This window comes from Ranitomeya imitator, chromosome 4 (assembly GCF_032444005.1).
Source record: "Ranitomeya imitator isolate aRanImi1 chromosome 4, aRanImi1.pri, whole genome shotgun sequence".
Lineage (NCBI taxonomy): Eukaryota > Metazoa > Chordata > Amphibia > Anura > Dendrobatidae > Ranitomeya > Ranitomeya imitator.
Window position 1 is genome coordinate 661149523 of NC_091285.1, and position 14609 is coordinate 661164131.

A 14609-nucleotide genomic window follows, 5' to 3' on the forward strand; every position below is an offset into this window, starting at 1 on the left:
ATAACCAAACCAGATCCCCAACACGAAGTCGGGGTCCCACACGGCGTCTGCGATTAGCGAAAAGCTGAGCCTTCTCCTGGGACAAGGTCAAATTGTCCACTACCTGAGTCCAGATCTGCTGCAACCTGTCCACCACATAATCCACACCAGGACAGTCCGAAGACTCAACCTGTCCTGAAGAGAAACGAGGATGGAACCCAGAATTGCAGAAAAATGGAGAGACCAAGGTAGCCGAGCTGGCCCGATTATTAAGGGCGAACTCAGCCAACGGCAAAAATGACACCCAATCATCCTGGTCAGCGGAAACAAAACATCTCAGATATGTTTCCAAGGTCTGATTGGTTCGTTCGGTCTGGCCATTAGTCTGAGGATGGAAGGCCGAGGAAAAAGATAGGTCAATGCCCATCCTACCACAAAAGGCTCGCCAGAACCTCGAGACAAACTGGGAACCTCTGTCAGAAACAATATTCTCAGGAATGCCATGTAAACGAACCACATGCTGGAAGAACAAAGGCACCAAATCAGAGGAGGAAGGCAATTTAACCAAGGGCACCAGATGGACCATTTTAGAAAAGCGATCACAGACCACCCAAATGACCGACATTTTTTGAGAAACGGGAAGGTCAGAAATGAAATCCATCGAAATATGTGTCCAAGGCCTCTTCGGGACCGGCAAGGGCAAAAGCAACCCACTGGCACGTGAACAGCAGGGCTTAGCCCTAGCACAAATTCCACAGGACTGCACAAAAGCACGCACATCCCGTGACAGAGATGGCCACCAGAAGGATCTAGCAACCAACTCCCTGGTACCAAAGATTCCTGGATGACCGGCCAGCACCGAACAATGAAGTTCAGAGATAACTTTACTAGTCCACCTATCAGGGACGAACAGTTTCTCGGCCGGACAACGATCAGGTTTATTAGCCTGAAATTTCTGCAACACTCTCCGCAAATCAGGGGAGATGGCAGACACAATGACTCCTTCCTTGAGGATACTCGCCGGCTCAGATAACCCCGGAGAGTCGGGCACAAAACTCCTAGACAGAGCATCCGCCTTCACATTTTTAGAGCCCGGAAGATATGAAATCACAAAATCAAAACGAGCAAAAAATAACGACCAACGGGCCTGTCTAGGATTCAAGCGCTTGGCAGACTCAAGATAAGTAAGGTTCTTATGATCAGTCAAAACCACCACGCGATGCTTAGCACCCTCAAGCCAATGACGCCACTCCTCGAATGCCCACTTCATGGCCAGCAACTCTCGGTTGCCCACATCATAATTACGCTCAGCAGCAGAAAATTTCCTGGAAAAGAAAGCACATGGTTTGAACACTGAGCAACCAGAACCTCTCTGTGACAAAACCGCCCCTGCACCAATCTCAGAAGCATCAACCTCGACCTGGAACGGAAGAGAAACATCAGGTTGACACAACACAGGGGCACAGCAAAAACGACGCTTCAACTCCTGAAAAGCTTCCACGGCAGCAGAAGACCAATTAACCAAATCAGCACCCTTCTTGGTCAAATCGGTCAATGGTCTGGCAATGCTAGAAAAATTACAGATGAAGCGACGATAAAAATTAGCAAAGCCCAGGAATTTCTGCAAACTTTTTAGAGATGTCGGCTGAGTCCAATCCTGGATGGCCTGAACCTTAACCGGATCCATCTCGATAGTAGAAGGGGAAAAGATGAACCCCAAAAATGAAACTTTCTGCACACCGAAGAGACACTTTGATCCCTTCACGAACAAGGAATTAGCACGCAGTACCTGGAAAACCATTCTGACTTGCTTCACATGAGACTCCCAATCATCTGAGAAGATCAAAATGTCATCCAAGTAAACAATCAAGAATTTATCCAGATACTCACGGAAAATGTCATGCATAAAAGACTGAAAAACAGATGGAGCATTGGCAAGTCCGAACGGCATCACCAGATACTCAAAATGACCCTCGGGCGTATTAAATGCCGTTTTCCATTCATCTCCCTGCCTGATTCTCACCAGATTATACGCACCACGAAGATCAATCTTAGTAAACCAACTAGCCCCCTTAATCCGAGCAAACAAGTCAGAAATCAATGGCAAGGGATACTGAAACTTAACAGTGATCTTATTAAGAAGGCGGTAATCAATACACGGTCTTAGCGAACCATCCTTCTTGGCTACAAAAAAGAACCCTGCTCCCAATGGTGACGACGATGGGCGAATATGTCCCTTCTCCAGGGACTCCTTCACATAACTGCGCATAGCGGTGTGTTCAGGTACGGACAAATTAAATAAACGACCCTTAGGGAATTTACTACCAGGAATCAAATCGATAGCACAATCACAATTCCTATGCGGAGGAAGGGCATCAGACTTGGACTCTTCAAATACATCCTGAAAGTCCGACAAGAACTCTGGGATGTCAGAAGGGATGGATGACGAAATAGACAAAAATAGAACATCACCATGTACTCCCTGACAACCCCAGCTGGTTACCGACATAGAGTTCCAATCCAATACTGGATTATGGGTTTGTAGCCATGGCAACCCCAACACGACCACATCATGCAAATTATGCAGTACCAAAAAGCGAATAACTTCCTGATGTGCAGGAGCCATGCACATGGTCAACTGGGCCCAGTACTGAGGCTTATTCTTGGCCAGAGGTGTAGCATCAATTCCTCTCAACGGAATAGGACACCGCAAAGGCTCCAAGAAAAATCCACAACGTTTAGCATAATCCAAATCCATCAGATTCAGGGCAGCGCCTGAATCCACAAACGCCATGACAGAATATGATGACAAAGAGCACATTAAGGTAATGGACAAAAGGAATTTGGACTGTACAGTACCAATAACGGCAGAGCTATCGAACCGCCTAGTGCGTTTAGGACAATTAGAAATAGCATGAGTAGAATCACCACAATAGAAACACAGTCTGTTCAGACGTCTGTGTTCGTGCCGTTCTACTTTAGTCATAGTCCTGTCGCACTGCATAGGCTCAGGCTTACTCTCAGACAATACCGCCAGATGGTGCACAGATTTACGCTCGCGCAAGCGACGACCGATCTGAATGGCCAAGGACATAGACTCATTCAAACCAGCAGGCATAGGAAATCCCACCATTACATCCTTAAGAGCTTCAGAGAGACCCTTTCTGAACAAAGCCGCTAGTGCAGATTCATTCCACAGAGTGAGTACTGACCATTTTCTAAATTTCTGACAATATACTTCTACATCATCCTGACCCTGGCATAAAGCCAGCAGATTTTTCTCAGCTTGATCCACTGAATTAGGCTCATCGTAAAGCAATCCCAGCGCCTGGAAAAATGCATCAACATTACTCAATGCAGAATCTCCTGGTGCAAGAGAAAACGCCCAGTCCTGTGGGTCGCCGCGCAAAAAAGAAATAATAATCAAAACCTGTTGAATAGGATTACCAGAAGAATGAGGTTTCAAGGCCAAAAATAGCTTACAATTATTTCTGAAGCTCAGGAACTTAGTTCTGTCACCAAAAAACAAATCAGGAATCGGAATTCTTGGTTCTAGCATCGATTTCTGATCAATAGTATCTTGAATCTTTTGTACATTTACAACGAGATTATCCATTGAGGAGCACAGAGCCTGAATATCCATGTCCACAGCTGTGTCCTGAAGCACTCTAATGTCTAGGGGAAAAAAAAGACTGAAGACAGAGCTAAGAAAAAAAAATGATGTCAGGATTTCTTTTTTCCCTCTATTGGAAATCATTGAATGGCTCCTTGTACTGTTATGGCTGGCAATCAGGCAACACAGCGTGCAGTAATCAGCGCACATACAGAGATCTGGCAAAACCCAAAACAATAGGACGAGCTCTGAGACGTGGAATCTCTGTAGACTGCAGTACCTGATCTATCCTCACACAACTGGAAGCAGCAGTGGATTGCGCCTATCAACTACCTATGCAACTCGGCACTGCCTGAGGAGCTGACTAGCCTGAAGATAGAAATACAAGCCTGACTTACCTCAGAGAAATACCCCAAAGGAATAGGCAGCCCCCACATATAATGACTGTTAGCAAGATGAAAAGACAAACGTAGGAATGAAATAGATTCAGCAAAGTGAGGCCCGATATTCTAGACAGAGCGAGGATAGCAAAGAGAACTATGCAGTCTACAAAAAACCCTAAAACAAAAACCACGCAAAGGGGCAAAAAGACCCACCGTGCCGAACTAACAGCACGGCGGTGCACCCCTTTGCTTCTCAGAGCTTCCAGCAAAAGATAATAACAAGCTGGACAGAAAAAACAGAAAACAAACTAGAAGCACTTATCTAGCAGAGCAGCAGGCCCAAGGAAAGATGCAGTAGCTCAGATCCAACACTGGAACATTGACAAGGAGCAAGGAAGACAGACTCAGGTGGAGCTAAATAGCAAGGCAGCCAACGAGCTCACCAAAACACCTGAGGGAGGAAGCCCAGAGACTGCAATACCACTTGTGACCACAGAAGTGAACTCAGCCACAGAATTCACAACAGGTCTGTGCTGGATGAAAGATGAAGGACTTCACCTAGAGACGTCACTGGTGAGTCAGTGTTACCTATACACTGACACTATACACTGTATACTATATAGAGGTCCTGTGTATAATGTCACCAGTGATCTCTGTATTACCTCTACACAGACACTGCATACTAAGTACAGATCTCCTGTGAATACTGGCACTTATGGTGATAGTATTGTGGTTTTTTTTTTATTACTGATCAGTATTGTAGTATTCAGTCACTATGTGGTGGTAATATGTGGTCTGGAAATGGTGCGGTGGTATTTGTCCCTTGTATGTAGTATTATTCGGTCACTATGTGGCCTGGTCATGGTGTGGTGGTATTAAGTCACAGGTGTGGCATGTGGGGGTGACACCATTAGGCCCAGTTTAAGTTCTACAAAACAGGAAAACCATTTTTGGTAACCTTTGTGTGTATTGAGCTGGGGGGGGGGCGCCAAACTCAGGATCAGCCCCGAGCGGCAAAAGCTCTAGCTACGCCTCTGGCTGAGGGCATCCCACAAGCAGACTCACGTGAGGTCATCACGAGAGTAAAGTGGGTGTAACTTAGTATGGCGGTATTCAGTCACTATTTTGTGTTATTATGTGGTCATGGTATTGTGGTAATCAGTCATTATTTGGTGTTTTTATGTTGGGATGGTGTTCAGTCACTATTTGGTGATTTTATGTGGTAATTGTATGGCGGTGTTCAGTCATTATATGCTGTTATTATGTGGTGATGGTATGGCAGTATTCTGTCGCTATTTTAGGTTATTATGTTTGTGTTGCATGGCGATATTCAGTCAGTTTACAGTGTTATTATGTGGTGATTGTATGGCGGTATTCAGTCACTATTTGGTGTTATTATGTGGTGGTGGTTTGGCGATATTTTATCACATTTGTTGTTAGTATATGGTGACGGTTTGGCGGTATTCAGTCACGACTCGATACAGAGCCCGGATAGCTCAGTCGGTAGAGCATCAGACTTTTAATCTGAGGGTCCAGGGTTCAAGTCCCTGTTCGGGCGGATGCTTTTAATAAAGCGGAAAACAATAAACGCTATAATTTAAGGATGTGAGAAAACTACTGAAAAACAAATGATGGTGACTATTCAGAAAAATATCTTGGTTACCGTAGTTTCTTTGATTTCAGCTAGTTTATGACAGTATAGAGCCGTGACCATATTCTGCTCGGTTGCTTTTTTGGCACCAGCAGCAAGTGATCACTGGTAATGTTATGTACCATGGCTATGGTATGATGGTACTCAGTCACTGTTTAGCACTATTACTTGGTTCTGTTATGGTGATATTCAGAAGATGCTTATTTTCATAACTGTAACTCCTGCCTATAAGCCACAAATCAATAGTAGACAGATCGCTAACAACAGCCATGTGATGTTTGGTCTCTGGGTAGTGGTAAAATCCTGATAAAAGATATGGCGGCGATCTGAACCTTTTGCGATCTTCAGGGGTAAAGATATCACATAAGTTGGGAATTTCATAAAATTCTGAACGGCTGAGGGCAGTGGCGTAGGAAGGGGGGTGCGGGGGGGGCGGTCCGCCCCGGGCGGCACAATGCTGGGGGCGGCCGGCGCTGCAGGAGAAGAAGATGAAAAAAAAAAAAAAAAGACGCCCCTTTAAATCTTCGGGCGGCGCCGTCCGCCGCCACGACCAGGGCCAGCTCCCCCCACCCCCGGGTCCCGCCCCCGCCCCCCGCTCTATACTCACCTCTCCTGATTCCTGCGGCGCCGGCAGCTGCAGCGTCCTCTGACTCTGCGACGTCTCAGAGCAGAGGGCGCGATGACGTCACTACTGTGCGCGCCGCTCTGCCTCTCTGTCCTGAGCGTCGCAGAGCCGGAGAGACGCTGACTGCACCGGACCTGCGCTGGGAACGGGAGAGGTGAGGATTTTACTTTTTTTTTTTTTTTCTTTATGTCTGACTGTCTGGGGCTGGGGCAATGCTGGACACACTGGGGCAATACTGGAGACCATGGGGCAGATTGCTGGACACACTGGGGCAGTACTGGAGACCATGGGGCAGAATGCTGGACACACTGGGGCAATACAGGAGACCATGGGGCAGATTGCTGGACACACTAGGGCAATACAGGAGACTATGGGGCAGATTGCTGGACACACTGGGGCAATACAGGAGACCATGGGGCAGATTGCTGGACACACTGGGGCAATACAGGAGACCATGGGGCAGATTGCTGGACACACTGGGGCAATACAGGAGACTATGGGGCAGATTGCTGGTCACACTGGGGCAATACTGGAGACCATGGGGCAGAATGCTGGACACACTGGGGCAATACTGGAGACCATGGGGCAGAATGCTGGACACACTGGGGCAATACTGGAGACCATGGGGCAGAATGCTGGACACACTGGGGCAATACTGGAGACCATGGGGCAGAATGCTGGACACACTGGGGCAGTACAGGAGACTATGGGGCAGAATGCTGGACACACTGAATACTGGAGACCATGGGGCAGATTTCAGGACACATTGAGGCAATGCTGGAGACCCTGGGGCAGACTTCTGGACATACTGGGGCAATACTGGAGACCATGGGGCAGATTGCTGGACACACCGGGGCAATACTGGAGACCATGGGGCAGAATGCTGGACACACTGGGGCAATACAGGAGACCATGGGGCAGATTGCTGGACACACTGGGGCAATACTGGAGACCCTGGGGCAGATTGCTGGACACACTGGGGCAATACTGGAGACCCTGGGGCAGATTTCTGGACATACTGGGGCAATACTGGAGACCATGGGGCAGATTGCTGGACACACCGGGGCAATACTGGAGACCATGGGGCAGAATGCTGGACACACTGGGGCAATACAGGAGACCATGGGGCAGATTGCTGGACACACTGGGGCAGTACTGGAGACCCTGGGGCAGATTGCTGGACACACTGGGGCAATACTGGAGACCCTGGGGCAGATTTCTGGACACATTGAGGCAATGCTGGAGACCCTGGGGCAGACTTCTGGACACACTGGGGCAATGCTGGACACTGGGGCAGATTGCTGGACACACTGGGGGTAATATACTGGACACACTGGGGCAATGCTGGACACTGGGGGTAATATGCTGGACACACTGGGGCAGACTGCTGGACACACTGGGGAAAGGCTGGACACTGGGGCAGATTGCTGGACACACTGAGGGCAGATTGCTGGACACACTGGGGGTAATATGCTGGACACACTGGGGGCAGGACTTGAGGCATGGGCAGAATGTAGATACGGGGCATGATTGGAGACACGGGGCAGGATTGGATCATGGGGCAGGACGGATACGATGGAGGCTGGTGGGGCAGGATGGGGAGATCATATGGGGTAGAATGGATACTCATGAGGGCAGGATACGACAACATATGGCTGGAGCCAGGAATGAGATAAACGGGGCCAGGGTGGGGAATATTATTACCATAGGGGATAATTAAGGGATATTATTACTGCAGTGATGTATTTATTTTATTTTTTGAGTATACTGTTTTAAATGGGGGGGCGGTCCTGTTACTGTGCATAGTGACACTATATCACCTTTTTTTCTTCATGTGGTGTAATGTAGAAGTTGTGAAAAATTAAGTAATGTGTTCTGCAAGCGGAGCTCGAGATAACTGTGTTATTTCCTGCAGAAACGAGTCCTGGCTGGAAGGAATGATGGCGGTCTGTGCTGGATGAAAGATGAAGGACTTCACCTAGAGACGTCACTGGTGAGTCAGTGTTACCTATACACTGACACTATACACTGTATACTATATAGAGGTCCTGTGTATAATGTCACCAGTGATCTCTGTATTACCTCTACACAGACACTGCATACTAAGTACAGATCTCCTGTGAATACTGGCACTTATGGTGATAGTATTGTGGTTTTTTTTTTATTACTGATCAGTATTGTAGTATTCAGTCACTATGTGGTGGTAATATGTGGTCTGGAAATGGTGCGGTGGTATTTGTCCCTTGTATGTAGTATTATTCGGTCACTATGTGGCCTGGTCATGGTGTGGTGGTATTAAGTCACAGGTGTGGCATGTGGGGGTGACACCATTAGGCCCAGTTTAAGTTCTACAAAACAGGAAAACCATTTTTGGTAACCTTTGTGTGTATTGAGCTGGGGGGGGGGGCGCCAAACTCAGGATCAGCCCCGAGCGGCAAAAGCTCTAGCTACGCCTCTGGCTGAGGGCATCCCACAAGCAGACTCACGTGAGGTCATCACGAGAGTAAAGTGGGTGTAACTTAGTATGGCGGTATTCAGTCACTATTTTGTGTTATTATGTGGTCATGGTATTGTGGTAATCAGTCATTATTTGGTGTTTTTATGTTGGGATGGTGTTCAGTCACTATTTGGTGATTTTATGTGGTAATTGTATGGCGGTGTTCAGTCATTATATGCTGTTATTATGTGGTGATGGTATGGCAGTATTCTGTCGCTATTTTAGGTTATTATGTTTGTGTTGCATGGCGATATTCAGTCAGTTTACAGTGTTATTATGTGGTGATTGTGGTGATTGTATGGCGGTATTCAGTCACTATTTGGTGTTATTATGTGGTGGTGGTTTGGCGATATTTTATCACATTTGTTGTTAGTATATGGTGACGGTTTGGCGGTATTCAGTCACGACTCGATACAGAGCCCGGATAGCTCAGTCGGTAGAGCATCAGACTTTTAATCTGAGGGTCCAGGGTTCAAGTCCCTGTTCGGGCGGATGCTTTTAATAAAGCGGAAAACAATAAACGCTATAATTTAAGGATGTGAGAAAACTACTGAAAAACAAATGATGGTGACTATTCAGAAAAATATCTTGGTTACCGTAGTTTCTTTGATTTCAGCTAGTTTATGACAGTATAGAGCCGTGACCATATTCTGCTCGGTTGCTTTTTTGGCACCAGCAGCAAGTGATCACTGGTAATGTTATGTACCATGGCTATGGTATGATGGTACTCAGTCACTGTTTAGCACTATTACTTGGTTCTGTTATGGTGATATTCAGAAGATGCTTATTTTCATAACTGTAACTCCTGCCTATAAGCCACAAATCAATAGTAGACAGATCGCTAACAACAGCCATGTGATGTTTGGTCTCTGGGTAGTGGTAAAATCCTGATAAAAGATATGGCGGCGATCTCAACCTTTTGCGATCTTCAGGGGTAAAGATATCACATAAGTTGGGAATTTCATAAAATTCTGAACGGCTGAGGGCATCCCACAAGCAGACTCACGTGAGGTCATCACGAGAGTAAAGTGGGTGTAACTTAGTATGGCGGTATTCAGTCACTATTTTGTGTTATTATGTGGTCATGGTATTGTGGTAATCAGTCATTATTTGGTGTTTTTATGTTGGGATGGTGTTCAGTCACTATTTGGTGATTTTATGTGGTAATTGTATGGCGGTGTTCAGTCATTATATGCTGTTATTATGTGGTGATGGTATGGCAGTATTCTGTCGCTATTTTAGGTTATTATGTTTGTGTTGCATGGCGATATTCAGTCAGTTTACAGTGTTATTATGTGGTGATTGTATGGCGGTATTCAGTCACTATTTGGTGTTATTATGTGGTGGTGGTTTGGCGATATTTTATCACATTTGTTGTTAGTATATGGTGACGGTTTGGCGGTATTCAGTCACGACTCGATACAGAGCCCGGATAGCTCAGTCGGTAGAGCATCAGACTTTTAATCTGAGGGTCCAGGGTTCAAGTCCCTGTTCGGGCGGATGCTTTTAATAAAGCGGAAAACAATAAACGCTATAATTTAAGGATGTGAGAAAACTACTGAAAAACAAATGATGGTGACTATTCAGAAAAATATCTTGGTTACCGTAGTTTCTTTGATTTCAGCTAGTTTATGACAGTATAGAGCCGTGACCATATTCTGCTCGGTTGCTTTTTTGGCACCAGCAGCAAGTGATCACTGGTAATGTTATGTACCATGGCTATGGTATGATGGTACTCAGTCACTGTTTAGCACTATTACTTGGTTCTGTAATGGTGATATTCAGAAGATGCTTATTTTCATAACTGTAACTCCTGCCTATAAGCCACAAATCAATAGTAGACAGATCGCTAACAACAGCCATGTGATGTTTGGTCTCTGGGTAGTGGTAAAATCCTGATAAAAGATATGGCGGCGATCTGAACCTTTTGCGATCTTCAGGGGTAAAGATATCACATAAGTTGGGAATTTCATAAAATTCTGAACGGCTGAGGGCAGTGGCGTAGGAAGGGGGGTGCGGGGGGGGCTGTCCGCCCCGGGCGGCACAATGCTGGGGGCGGCCGGCGCTGCAGGAGAAGAAGATGAAAAAAAAAAAAAAAAGACGCCCCTTTAAATCTTCGGGCGGCGCCGTCCGCCGCCACGACCAGGGCCAGCTCCCCCCACCCCCGGGTCCCGCCCCCGCCCCCGCCCCCGCCCCCCGCTCTATACTCACCTCTCCTGATTCCTGCGGCGCCGGCAGCTGCAGCGTCCTCTGACTCTGCGACGTCTCAGAGCAGAGGGCGCGATGACGTCACTACTGTGCGCGCCGCTCTGCCTCTCTGTCCTGAGCGTCGCAGAGCCGGAGAGACGCTGACTGCACCGGACCTGCGCTGGGAACGGGAGAGGTGAGGATTTTACTTTTTTTTTTTTTTTCTTTATGTCTGACTGTCTGGGGCTGGGGCAATGCTGGACACACTGGGGCAATACTGGAGACCATGGGGCAGATTGCTGGACACACTGGGGCAGTACTGGAGACCATGGGGCAGAATGCTGGACACACTGGGGCAATACAGGAGACCATGGGGCAGATTGCTGGACACACTAGGGCAATACAGGAGACTATGGGGCAGATTGCTGGACACACTGGGGCAATACAGGAGACCATGGGGCAGATTGCTGGACACACTGGGGCAATACAGGAGACCATGGGGCAGATTGCTGGACACACTGGGGCAATACAGGAGACTATGGGGCAGATTGCTGGTCACACTGGGGCAATACTGGAGACCATGGGGCAGAATGCTGGACACACTGGGGCAATACTGGAGACCATGGGGCAGATTGCTGGACACACTGGGGCAATACTGGAGACCCTGGGGCAGAATGCTGGACACACTGGGGCAATACTGGAGACCATGGGGCAGAATGCTGGACACACTGGGGCAATACTGGAGACCATGGGGCAGAATGCTGGACACACTGGGGCAGTACAGGAGACTATGGGGCAGAATGCTGGACACACTGAATACTGGAGACCATGTGGCAGATTTCAGGACACATTGAGGCAATGCTGGAGACCCTGGGGCAGACTTCTGGACATACTGGGGCAATACTGGAGACCATGGGGCAGATTGCTGGACACACCGGGGCAATACTGGAGACCATGGGGCAGAATGCTGGACACACTGGGGCAATACAGGAGACCATGGGGCAGATTGCTGGACACACTGGGGCAATACTGGAGACCCTGGGGCAGATTGCTGGACACACTGGGGCAATACTGGAGACCCTGGGGCAGATTTCTGGACATACTGGGGCAATACTGGAGACCATGGGGCAGATTGCTGGACACACCGGGGCAATACTGGAGACCATGGGGCAGAATGCTGGACACACTGGGGCAATACAGGAGACCATGGGGCAGATTGCTGGACACACTGGGGCAATACTGGAGACCCTGGGGCAGATTGCTGGACACACTGGGGCAATACTGGAGACCCTGGGGCAGATTTCTGGACACATTGAGGCAATGCTGGAGACCCTGGGGCAGACTTCTGGACACACTGGGGCAATGCTGGACACTGGGGCAGATTGCTGGACACACTGGGGGTAATATACTGGAGACACTGGGGCAATGCTGGACACTGGGGGTAATATGCTGGACACACTGGGGCAGACTGCTGGACACACTGGGGAAAGGCTGGACACTGGGGCAGATTGCTGGACACACTGGGGGTAATATGCTGGACACACTGGGGGCAGGACTTGAGGCATGGGCAGAATGTAGATACGGGGCATGATTGGAGACACGGGGCAGGATTGGATCATGGGGCAGGACGGATACGATGGAGGCTGGTGGGGCAGGATGGGGAGATCATATGGGGTAGAATGGATACTCATGAGGGCAGGATACGACAACATATGGCTGGAGCCAGGAATGAGATAAACGGGGCCAGGGTGGGGAATATTATTACCATAGGGGATAATTAAGGGATATTATTACTGCAGTGATGTATTTATTTTATTTTTTGAGTATACTGTTTTAAATGGGGGGGCGGTCCTGTTACTGTGCAGAGTGACACTATATCACCTTTTTTTCTTCATGTGGTGTAATGTAGAAGTTGTGAAAAATTAAGTAATGTGTTCTGCAAGCGGAGCTCGAGATAACTGTGTTATTTCCTGCAGAAACGAGTCCTGGCTGGAAGGAATGATGGCGGTCTGTGCTGGATGAAAGATGAAGGACTTCACCTAGAGACGTCACTGGTGAGTCAGTGTTACCTATACACTGACACTATACACTGTATACTATATAGAGGTCCTGTGTATAATGTCACCAGTGATCTCTGTATTACCTCTACACAGACACTGCATACTAAGTACAGATCTCCTGTGAATACTGGCACTTATGGTGATAGTATTGTGGTTTTTTTTTTATTACTGATCAGTATTGTAGTATTCAGTCACTATGTGGTGGTAATATGTGGTCTGGAAATGGTGCGGTGGTATTTGTCCCTTGTATGTAGTATTATTCGGTCACTATGTGGCCTGGTCATGGTGTGGTGGTATTAAGTCACAGGTGTGGCATGTGGGGGTGACACCATTAGGCCCAGTTTAAGTTCTACAAAACAGGAAAACCATTTTTGGTAACCTTTGTGTGTATTGAGCTGGGGGGGGGCGCCAAACTCAGGATCAGCCCCGAGCGGCAAAAGCTCTAGCTACGCCTCTGGCTGAGGGCATCCCACAAGCAGACTCACGTGAGGTCATCACGAGAGTAAAGTGGGTGTAACTTAGTATGGCGGTATTCAGTCACTATTTTGTGTTATTATGTGGTCATGGTATTGTGGTAATCAGTCATTATTTGGTGTTTTTATGTTGGGATGGTGTTCAGTCACTATTTGGTGATTTTATGTGGTAATTGTATGGCGGTGTTCAGTCATTATATGCTGTTATTATGTGGTGATGGTATGGCAGTATTCTGTCGCTATTTTAGGTTATTATGTTTGTGTTGCATGGCGATATTCAGTCAGTTTACAGTGTTATTATGTGGTGATTGTATGGCGGTATTCAGTCACTATTTGGTGTTATTATGTGGTGGTGGTTTGGCGATATTTTATCACATTTGTTGTTAGTATATGGTGACGGTTTGGCGGTATTCAGTCACGACTCGATACAGAGCCCGGATAGCTCAGTCGGTAGAGCATCAGACTTTTAATCTGAGGGTCCAGGGTTCAAGTCCCTGTTCGGGCGGATGCTTTTAATAAAGCGGAAAACAATAAACGCTATAATTTAAGGATGTGAGAAAACTACTGAAAAACAAATGATGGTGACTATTCAGAAAAATATCTTGGTTACCGTAGTTTCTTTGATTTCAGCTAGTTTATGACAGTATAGAGCCGTGACCATATTCTGCTCGGTTGCTTTTTTGGCACCAGCAGCAAGTGATCACTGGTAATGTAATGTACCATGGCTATGGTATGATGGTACTCAGTCACTGTTTAGCACTATTACTTGGTTCTGTTATGGTGATATTCAGAAGATGCTTATTTTCATAACTGTAACTCCTGCCTATAAGCCACAAATCAATAGTAGACAGATCGCTAACAACAGCCATGTGATGTTTGGTCTCTGGGTAGTGGTAAAATCCTGATAAAAGATATGGCGGCGATCTGAACCTTTTGCGATCTTCAGGGGTAAAGATATCACATAAGTTGGGAATTTCATAAAATTCTGAACGGCTGAGGGCATCCCACAAGCAGACTCACGTGAGGTCATCACGAGAGTAAAGTGGGTGTAACTTAGTATGGCGGTATTCAGTCACTATTTTGTGTTATTATGTGGTCATGGTATTGTGGTAATCAGTCATTATTTGGTGTTTTTATGTTG

General features: G+C 47.2%; 4 non-coding genes across 4 annotated transcripts; all 4 read left to right on the forward strand.

Moving 5' to 3' along the window:
* Positions 1 to 5460: 5460 nt before the first annotated feature.
* Positions 5461 to 5533, forward strand: TRNAK-UUU (transfer RNA lysine (anticodon UUU)). Its single transcript has one exon. It is a non-coding gene; the product is annotated as a tRNA-Lys (tRNA).
* A 3633-nt stretch (positions 5534 to 9166) lies between these two features.
* TRNAK-UUU (transfer RNA lysine (anticodon UUU)) lies at positions 9167 to 9239 on the forward strand. The gene has a single exon. It is a non-coding gene; the product is annotated as a tRNA-Lys (tRNA).
* Positions 9240 to 10174: 935 nt separating this feature from the next.
* On the forward strand, positions 10175 to 10247 carry TRNAK-UUU (transfer RNA lysine (anticodon UUU)). The gene has a single exon. It is a non-coding gene; the product is annotated as a tRNA-Lys (tRNA).
* Positions 10248 to 13900: 3653 nt separating this feature from the next.
* TRNAK-UUU (transfer RNA lysine (anticodon UUU)) lies at positions 13901 to 13973 on the forward strand. Its single transcript has one exon. It is a non-coding gene; the product is annotated as a tRNA-Lys (tRNA).
* The last annotated feature ends 636 nt before the right edge of the window (positions 13974 to 14609 follow it).